We start from the raw sequence: 11,010 nt of genomic DNA, 5'->3' as shown, positions 1-11,010 counted from the left end.
TCCTAACAGGGGATGCCAATATTTTTCATGTTCAATCTGTACCTACAGCGTCGCTTAGTAGAAGAAACGCCTCTGCAAGACTTAACCAGAAGAACACCTTCCGGAATCTAGGCTAGCTCCCTTTGCTAGTCCTTTAAAAAGGGATACCATCATCAATGACCTGAGCTAAAACACCCAATTCACAGGGAATCCAATATTCAAATACATTATTTCATCCGTATCCTTAAGTCACTAGTCTAGGTATTCATCAGAACCTTTTACTTCAAGACCGAATGTTCCCTAACCACAAAAATGACATCTACCTCTGCTCCTTTCCTACTACGCTCCACAATACTCTACACTACTAGACAATACTCAACAATACTTCAAAGATACTCAACAATACTCATTACCACCCCCACACCCACTGTTACTTTACCCCCCTTAGTTGCTCTTTGGCTGAGTCAATACACTACGTGCTTCACTGACACTGTTCGGCTACGGGCTCTCCCAAAGTGCCAGGCCACCCTTCTGGTCTGCTGGATTCCTCATGGACCACGGGCAGGATATTTCCAAGCTGGCTCCTGACACCCGTTGCACAGAGATGCACTTCCCCGTCAGGCTTTCCTCAAGCCGCCCCACAGCCTTCCAGGCGCTGCAACGGAAAGGTCAGCTTATGACGAACAGGCATAGTTAACCATACCTTTGCTACTAACTTGTTGGATTAGGTATGCCAGTGGTCTGTGGGTTACTACGAGCATACCCGTTCAGCTGCCAGGGCCCAACAACCCTCCCCCAGTACACAAACAGAGGACACCGCCAAGGGCAGGTTAGAACTGTCCTTTATTACAAAAACCAACAGGGATCATACAGGACATTCGAAAATTCACAGAATCAATGCCCTGGAGCCCGTGTCGGGACATTTTGTTGCATAATAGCGTCACAACATGGGCCCTTCCCCGAAAAACCTATGGGTCCTTGTGGTTGGGTGATTAGGGTGATATCATTTATAGATTGCCCCTATAGATGTGTTATTGGCCCTTACATGCCAGGGGGCTGTCCTGCCCCTTGCCCAAGAAACTATCTATTACATTGTTGCAGGGTTACAGGATTACCATTGGCCCTTGCCCTCTGACATCCACTCCTGGATGTCTGCACCCTGATTGGCTGGAACTGGTCCCCCAGGCCTGGTACCCAGCACTGTTCTCAGCACTCTGTGCACTTCTTCAAGGTGATGAGAATGACTATGTGCTCCCAATGTATCTGTTGTATGACTACTTCTGCCTGTGAGAATGCCCTCAGCGTTGCAACGTTGTTAATGATTGCATGTTTCCTTTCATGTCTGTGTTGCTGAGAACCGTTCGTCTTCTCACCGCAGGTGAATGACCATTGTCTAGCTCTGCTGCATCATGTGGTTAAGGACTACAAAATCAAGCCCTCATGTCTGCAATTCATGAGGATTTATTCAGTTTTTCTGCAGATGGCTCCTTGTCATTTTAGGTTTGGAATGTGCTGTTTGTCTCTGACCTCGGCTGCAAGCCCTGGCCTGCTGTTCTGTGCAGCCTGGTTCTGCTGTTCCCTCCTCTCTTGTACTGTGGTTTGTGGCCTCATGTAATCCCCATTACAGTTATACTATGATTTCTATACATCTATACCATGCTATGTTTCCCATAGGTTAGTCGTCTTTGGTCCTTCCAGGCTCCTCACATGGACATATTGTTCCATTGGGTTAGTTGCAATAAGCATCTGCAAGCTTGCTCTGCATCTCCTCGTTGCCTTGCATTCAGCATTTCTGCACTTGGCTAATGAGAAAAATAATAAAAGCTTTTAACAGTATGTATATGTACCTGTGCTCTATCTACAGAACTCTGTAAGCTTGTTTGTCGTGTATGCCAGTGTAGGTTTGTTTTTGTTTTGTTTTTTTATTTATAGTGTATTTGGTTAATAAAACCTTAAACACTTATACAAATTCATTCTTTACAAATACAGTATCATTTAAACCAATGCATTAAAATTTGATCATATATAACTTGTGTTATAAATCAATCATACGACAATATTACATCTTAAACAAATACAAATTCATCTTATATAATCAGTAAGTCCATCACATAGAAAATATTCTGATCTTGAAGTAAGAGAGACATTAAAAGCACTTTAAAAGACATTGGGGGTCATTCCGAGTTTGGAGGCAGCCATGGTGCTGTTAGCACCATGGCTGCCTCCAAACTCAGGTCCGTGTCCGGTTAGTCGAAATGGGGACTTACCGGGACATTCCGACCTATGCGGACCCGGTAAGTCCCCATTTCGAAAACCATTCCCCATTCCCATTTGAGCCCCCATAGGGCTCAATCGGAATAGAGAAAGGAGCTAATAACGAGCCCGCAAATAATGTGCCTGTTATTAGCTTAATGGTCCCTTAATGGGTTCCGCTAAGGACGGCTGGTCAAACCAGCCGGTCCTGGTGGGACCCGCTAAGGGACCTCGGAATGTGGCGGTAGGGGGTTAACGGCACCGGCAGCCTTACCGGTGCCGTTAACGCCCTACCACCATACTCGGAATGACCCCCATTGAGGCATTCCAGCAATAAAATAAAAATAATAAATTGCACATCTGGCAAACTTGAGCATCTAATCCTCATTCCTCACTAAATATTAAAAGGTGTGGCTATTCAAATAGTGGTTACAACCTCCCATTTCGTCACAATCTTTTTCAATATGAAATACCAACATACATCAAAGAAGAAGCCATATAGATGCTTGACCAGAACTGATCAGTTGCTATCATCCTTAAATCACAGGTCAGAACCTTATACCCCTTATAATATGACTCAGATAATTTTTCACAATTCGTTAGCAGGTGTCTAATGGTTTCCACCTTCTCTTTACATATCCTGCAGACCCTTTTCTCTCTAGGTATGCCAGTTCATTCTCACACATACTCGAAACATGGAAGAAGGTTAAATCTGAGTAACACAATAAACCTGGACAGTTTCATATTTGCAACTTTAAAAATGTAGCTTCTACGTTTACAAGCTTCCAATCCTTGTAGACTATATTCCATAAACTGTTTCTTATTTCCAAGGGAATCAAGGTTATTGCACATATCCCACTGTATAGCTTTATTTTTCAAAATGTTTATGAGGTGGACTGGCTCAACAATTTCTCCAGGGAGCATTAGATATATATCTTTTAGGAACCCGGTTTAAGTATGTAATAGATCTTTCGTGAAACAATTATTATTATTCATCATATTCATACTACTACAAACCAATTTCAGCAGACCATCTTCCTTTTGTGATAGCATTTTTATATAAAGCTTGCAGCAATTAATCTTCCATAATGTAGTGAGAGAAGGAAGGCCCAATTCACATCTAATTGCAGAAATAGGGGTATATCTGGGAAGTCTCAATGCTGGTCTCCACACTTTACCTTCTATTTTATCCAGATCCACCAGGAATCTAGATGATAAAGATTCCAGGGCATACAAGGCACCCAGCACAATGCAACTTTTGTAAATTTCTAGTAGGCCTTCAACTGAATAACCACCTTTCGTAGAAATGTATGCTCTAATCACATTCAATTTCCTGGAGACTTTATCTGCTATCAACTCATGATAATATTTAGGGGTAGGTTTTTCACAGATTGGCATGCCCAAATATGGGTATGGCTCTACAATTTCAATGGTCTGTGTATCAAATTTCCATTGATATTTTGATTTCTTACACTTACCATTACTTCCCCCAAAGATCATTATTTTATTTTTCCCGGCATTCATTTTAAGATTGTTTTCTGCTGCGTACCTTTGAGGTTTGTCCAGTGACCTTTGCAGACCGATCAGTGTCCTGTCCATCAGCACAGTATCGTCTGCATAGGACAACCAGCAAATGTAACACCCCTCAAGTCTTACATTATGGAATCTCTCTGCCATATCCGCTACATATAAATTATATAACACAGGAGAGGTGGCACAACCCTGTTTTAAATCCAGATTAGTGGATATAGGAGAGGATTGAGTGATGCCCTTATTCAGGCAGATGGTAACAGATGTGTCTCTATACATAAACCCGCAAAAGGTGTAATACCAAGGGATTCATATTCCATCCAGTTAACTTACTCCATAGCCTATCCCTGTTCACACAGTCAAAGGCTCTGGAGAAGTCTATGAAGCAAACATAGAGCCTTGAATCTTTATTTTTACTAGTTTATCCAAGGATGCAATTCAGAGCTATCATATTATCCAAGATGCTAAAGCCCGCTCTGAAACCTGTTTGGTAGGGAGATAAGAGCTTATTGTCTTTGATCCAACCATTAATAATAGTAAGTAGAAGTGAGCAGAAAATCTTACAGCTGGAGTCAGTCATTGCTAATAAGCAATAATTGTTAGGGCAATTTCTATTCCCCTTTTTAAAGATGGGGATAAATGGAGCTTCTCTCCAGCGAGCTGGAATTTCTCCACTTTTCCAAATTTGGGTGAACAGAAGTAACATTATCTTAGCCCATTTCAAAGGGTTTCACTTAATCACAATGTTAGATCATTTTTCCGGGTCAGGAGCCCTTGATGCTTTCATCTTTTTAATAATAGAGAATATGTTATGCAAATTGAACGGAAAGATTCTGTCCTCTCCAGACGACCCCATTTCGTGCCTGACATCTGGCAAATTTTCTGTTGATATGCTTAATCCATAGATCCAAAGATATGGCATTAACATCAGAGTCAGTTTCCTCAGTGAGATATTGGGCCTCATTACGAGTATGGAGGTAGCCATGGTGCTATTAGCGCCATGGCTACCCCCATAACGCATACAGGTCCGGTGTCCCTAAATGCAGACTTACCGGGTCATTCCAACCTTGGAGGATCCGGTATTTCCCCATTTAGGGAACCCATCCCCATTCGAGCCCCCATAGGGCTCAATGGGAATGGGGAGGGAGCTAACAACGGCCCGTTAATAATGGGCCCGTTGTTAGCTCCCTGGTCCTTTAGCGGCTCCCGCTAAGGGACCTCGTAATGCAGCGATAAGGGTTTAACAGCACAGGCATCCTTACCAGCGCCATTAACCCCTTATCGCCGACCTCGTAATGAGGCCCATTGTCTATAAACGTACCAAAACTTTTTCGAATCATGGGTACGACATAAGGACAGGATCATTTTCCAATTTGCATTTTGTATACATTTCTTATGCGCCCTAATCCAATTTTTATATTTGGTACAAAGGTTTCTGATAAACAATATTTTGTCTGTATTCTGAATGGCTGTGTCTTTTAAAATTTTGTTAATATCCATCTTCAGTAACATTTTCTTTTCTTGGATCTGACAGTCATAAAGATTCCTGTATCTCTTTAGTTTGTTTCTCTTCAATTGAGACAGTGTAATTCTGCTATTTGTTTTCATCGCGTATTTAAAAGATCCCCAATCACCTTAAAACCATTTAAAATAATCTCCTGGCCTGCTATAGGTAAATAATCAAACAGCTCCTCAAATCTATTTTGATTTTTTTCAGTCCAGCATATACGATTTGAAGCCCCGTTGATTTGTATGCTCAAGCTTTCACATGCAATCCCCTCTCTTACCCTATGGCCTTTAAAAAGACATTTTAACGCACTATGATCCCTTAAAAGAGTAAGGGCCTCTTCACGACCTCGGCGGTAATGCCGGCGGTATTAGCGCGGGGGCTATTAGCGCAACCGCCATAGCCCCCGGCGCTATTAGCGCGGGATCACGAGTTGGGCGGACTTGGAAGTCCCCATTCCCCATTGAGCCCATTCGGGAATGCCCCATTCCCCATTGGGCTCAATGGGGAAATTTCGCGCTCATACCGCCGGCGGATTTCCCACCGGCGGTATGAGCGTGAATTCTCGGCAGATTTCACACCAGCTCAGAGCTGGGTTGAAATCCGCCAAGGCCCTGATTCGGCGGACCCTTAAATCCGGTGGTAATAGCGCTACCGCCGGATTTAAGGGTTACCGCCGAGGTCGTGATGAGGCCCTAGTTGTTAAACAGGATATGATATTGTGCCTCCATCATTGTATGTATGGGCCTAAGCCCAGTCGCTCTGCGAAGAAATCCACGTAGCAAATTTCCGATCTTAGATCGACTTAGCCGCTATTTTAGGTCCATCCGCCATTTGAATTTCCACTCCAAAGTAATTCTGTATTCTAAAATGGTGGACAGTGTTTCCCGCTTGTAATTGAGCCATCCTGATCTTTGTACATAAGTTAATGTCTAAACTGTCCATTGGCCGTATGTTTGGGTCGAGTAAAGAGACCTTGTCCCATGCCTGTGTCGGGGTGATTATCCCGGGGCCGGCAGAGCCGTCCGTGGACCTCCGGGCTGGGAGGCCCCAACTCCTCCCGTGTTTCCCAAAAGGAGTATGAGACACACACAAGGAGCAAGGTGGTTCTGCTGTTTATTATAACAACGGCAGGGATGGGTCTCGGATCGTATGCGTCCTTCCAGACTCTCACTCTTAGTGGGGCTCGCAGGCCCTTTTTACGGCAGTATGACGCGCTATCTGCATCACCTGGGAAAGTTAGCAAAAAACCTATTGCCACTCCGGATTGGTTCCCCCGAGTGGTAGGGTTAGTATAGGGTGGTTAGGATCTTAGTGGTTAAGGATGAGTCAGGTGGTATGCTTAGGCTGTCCCTACTATTAGATACTTGAAAATTGCTACAAGGGGACCCCTGGTGATTGGCTAATACTACTGATGTCAGTGATGAGCACCCCTGTGTTCTGATTGGTTCTCCTATGAGCCCCCAAGCCTGGGACCATCGTCGTTCCCAGCTTGCGGTGTACGTGTCATTAGCAACAATGTGCAACTATGAGTTTGTGCAGGCAACGTACAGGTCTGCTCATAGGCTTGTGAGCAGGTCGTTCCCATCGCCGTAGGTGTCCATCTTGCCGCTTCGTTGTTGCAACCTGTGTCCCAGACGTGGGACCCAGGCGTCTTTCTGTCTCGTGCGTCTGGCACCTTGTCAGATCGGCTTGGTCCTGTCTTACCATTGACCTCCCCCTCCCTCTCTCTGATTCTGGAGGGGGTCCATATTTCACCAAAATATGCAGCATGCTTGGCATGTGCGTCTGCTATTTCATTACCTTTCGAGATATAGTCATCTCCATTAGTGTGTGCTTGGCACTTAACCAAAGCTATCTCTTGGGGGTCGTTAATTACTTCAATCAATTCTGCTAGCAAGAGGGCATGTTGTACTGGGGTGCCATCAGCTCTTCTAAACCCCCTTCTCTGCCATTTTATTAACCCGGAATGCACCGTTGATGTGACATATGCGCTGTCAGAGTATATAGTAACTCTTTTGTTAACACTTTCCTTTAGTGCCAAAATCAGTGCAACCAATTCCGCTGCCTGAGCCGAATAATGCTGCGGTAATTGCACGTATTTTACTGGGACATACATCAAATCTTCCGTCATTTTAACTACTGCTGCCCCAGTTCTCCTTACCCCATCGCTCTGATCAATGGTTGATGACCCATCAATGTACATTATCCCACCTCCCTTAACGGCATCCTCCTCCACCTTCCTTGTGCTGGAGTACATTTCAATAGTCTGTGTGCAATTGTGGGCATAATCACCTTCCTCAACAACTTCTGCTATGAATCTTACTGGGTTTATGTTACTGCATCTGACAATTGTCAATTCGGGTCTGGATAAAATGATTTTGTAACCTGACGCCCTCTGTGTGGTCAGTGAGGTTTGTTCAAAATTGCAAAAGGTGCATGTTCCACAAATAATGTGGTGGGGCACCCCATTGTTATCGATGATGATTTTTCCACCATAAATGCAGCTGCGGCGAGGTCCTGTTCACAAGGGAAATGTCCTAACATGACAGGGTCCAAGTGACCGCTGTAGAAAGCTATTGGCTTGTGTCCCATGCTAGTTTTCTGAGTCAATACTGCTTTCATTACTGCTGAGTCGCAATGTGAAAAAATGAAAAATTGATGTTCGTAATTTGGAGTGGCTAGTATGGGAGCTGTGGATATGGCGTGTTTCAAATCATCAAATGCCTCTTTCATTTCTCTTGTCCATCCCAACCTCTTGTCCCCCTTTTGTGCCTCCCTTAGTGCTTCGAGCAGGGGTCCTATGTACGAGCTGTAGTCGAAAACCCATGCTCTACAGTAGTTGCATAGGCCCAGGAACTGCTGCAGCTCCCTCACAGTTTGTAGTTGTGGTGTGTTGGTTATGGCCTGTGCTCTTTGTGGTGCAATGTTTCTTCCGTGCTGGTATATTAGTTGGCCAATGTATAGTACCTGTTCCTGACAGTACTGTAACTTTTCCTTGCCTACCTTGTACCCCTTTTCAGCCAACACTGTCAGCATTTTTACTGAGTCTTCCCTGCACCTCTCCTCAGTTGTGCTGCAAATTATTATGTGGTCAACATATTGCAGCACCGTGCTCTCCATTTCAATATTTCCCAAATCCATCTGTATTACTCTGTTGAAAATTGAGGGTGACTCGCAGTACCCTTGTGGCAACCTGGTGTGTTTCCATTTTGTATTCCTGTATGTGAAGCTTGTCAAATCTTGTGAATCTGTATGCAGAGGTATTGAGAAAAAGGCATGTTTTAGGTCAATCACGGTGAACCGTGATGCCTCTGCTAGTATTCCACATAGTATCGTGGCTGGGTTTGCTGCTATGGGGTATTCTGCCTCTACAATGTAATTCAAGGGCCTGAGGTCCTGGATGAAACGCCAAGACCCTCCTTTAGCTTTGCGCACCGGTACACAGCCGTGTTACATGCTGAATCTGATGGTACCAATATGCCATTATTTATCAGGGCTGTTATGGTTTCGTATATGCCCTCATCTTCTTCTTTTGATAGTGGGTATTGTTTCACTCTAGGTAGTATTGCGCCCTTTTTCAACTTTATTTTTACTCCTCCAATGCTCTTTATGCAGCCCACATCATAGGGACTGGTGGTCCACAGTGATGCTGGAACTTTAGCCATGTCTTCCTCGTAAAATGGTACTGGGGTAGATGCAGGTGTCTCGAGTGCCATTGCCATTTTCAGTGCTACTTGCTTGTATGTCACTCTTAACCAGATGTCAACACTCATCATAAATACCATCTCTCCTTCTACTTTGTTCTCTGAAAAGAGCTCTTCGTCAGACACCTGCGTGAGCCTTCATCCCTCAGCCAGTGCTATTACTGCTCTCCATGCTCTCCCTTCCCTGTCTTGGGCATGTACTGCGATGTAATCTGCAGTTGCTATAATGCTCTCGATGCTCACCAAAATCACCTTGCCCTCTGGTTCACCAGCTGGTGTCTCAAGCCTGAACAAATATGCTGCTGGCCTCCTCCAAATCTTGCCTTCTATTCCTGGCATCCATGCAAATGCCATGTCTGTTCAAATTGGAACAGTTCGCCATCCACAGGCTCAGCTCGAGCTACTGTCTGGCCACAGTAAACTTGCAGTATTTGCCGTGCAGTAAGCATGTTTAGTCCTGGTGTGGAGCAAATTATGCCGTTCTCCGTGAAGGAGATTGTCATATTTAATCTGCTCATTATGTCCCTTCCAAGTATGTTCACTGGCGACTCCTTTGAATACAGGAGTGGGACAGACATGTCATAATCTCCTATAGATAAGGAGATGTTATCAGTAAAGGGAACCAACTCTCTAGCCCCAGAGAATCCTTGAGTGTGCATGGCCTCGCCTGACATTTTAAATTTACCCTCCCTTATGCAAGACCTAGTTGCCCCATTGTCAACAAGGAAGGAACATTTTTTGTCACCTATCGCTCCCTGAATGCGTGCTTCTTCCGCACTATTAGGTGTTATCGATAGGATGGGACACACCAAGGACGTCTGTGGACTGTCCTATTGTGGGTACAGTGACTGACCGCTTCCCGTGTAAGGGTTGTGTCCCAAGACAGTCACCCTCCCCAACTGTGTTTGTTGAAGCAGTGTATCAATGGGTGTCAATTTATGGTCCTGTATTTGAGTGAGCTGTTGTACTGGTTGCACTTGGTGTTGTTGTGTTACTCCCACCTGTTGCTGCGGTGGTGTGTATGTCTGTAACTGTTGTTGTGGTGCAGCGTAGTGGTGCATCTGTTGCTGTGGCTGTTGTGATACTTGCTGTTGTGTGTTGCTCTGTTGCGTTCCCTGCTGTTGCTGGTAAACCTGTTGCTCCCTCATAGGCCCTTGTGGTCCCTGTTCCCCCCATGCTGGTGGGGTGGGCCTCATTCTACATGTGCGTGACATGTGTCCCAACATTCCACAAACCCAACATACAGGTGGTTTCCTGGCCTGCCATGGGAAATTCCCCGCATTGTCTTGGTACCCTTGTTGCCCATTGGGGTAGTAACTTCGAAATCCTCCCCCTTGCTGTTGTGCATGTTGGCCATACCCTCTCCCTCTCATCATTCCACCCCTTCCCTGGGTGTTGTTATAATATCCATTTCCTTGTGGCATGTACCCTCCTCCTGTAGGAGCCGTGTATGGTGGGGGTGGTGGCATCTGTTGTGTTATAAGTTGTGGTGGTTGTGGTAATGGTACTATTTGTTGTTGTGTGGAATCTTGTGTAGCCACTACTTGCGTGGGGTTTGGTGCCATTATTGCTGGTGTAGTTATTAGTCCTCCTTCCATGGTATACTTTGTTTGTTTTTTCTGCACTAATTTTGCCTCTTCTGCTTTCCTATCTTCTTCCTTTTGTTTCATCTTTTCTTACCACATCCTACAGTGGTGTATTATTGTAAGTTCTATTTCCGGCCAGGCTTTAGCTTCCATTCCCACTATCTTCTTCAGTTGTCTTTGCATTGTCTCCGGGAGCCCTTGTAAAAGTATGTGGTAAAAAATTGCTGGTGTCTTGTCCCATTGCTCCCTAGTTTCCAAGCGCCACTTCTCCTGAATCTCTTGGATATAATCAACAGGATCTTCATTCTCACGCATCTTGCATGACGTAATTGCTCCTATATCTGATGTGTCTGGGTACTGGACCCTCAGGGCCTGCCACAATGCATGACTGCAGTTGGCAAATGGCGCCCCGTCATGTGACGTGTTTGTTATTGTAACTCCGGGGAAG

Source organism: Ambystoma mexicanum, chromosome 8, assembly GCF_040938575.1.
Source record: "Ambystoma mexicanum isolate Mex_15411 chromosome 8, UKY_AmexF1_1, whole genome shotgun sequence".
In the NCBI taxonomy this organism is placed as follows: domain Eukaryota; kingdom Metazoa; phylum Chordata; class Amphibia; order Caudata; family Ambystomatidae; genus Ambystoma; species Ambystoma mexicanum.
The sequence above is the reverse complement of the archived record's forward strand: the minus strand, read 5'-3'. Positions refer to the sequence as shown.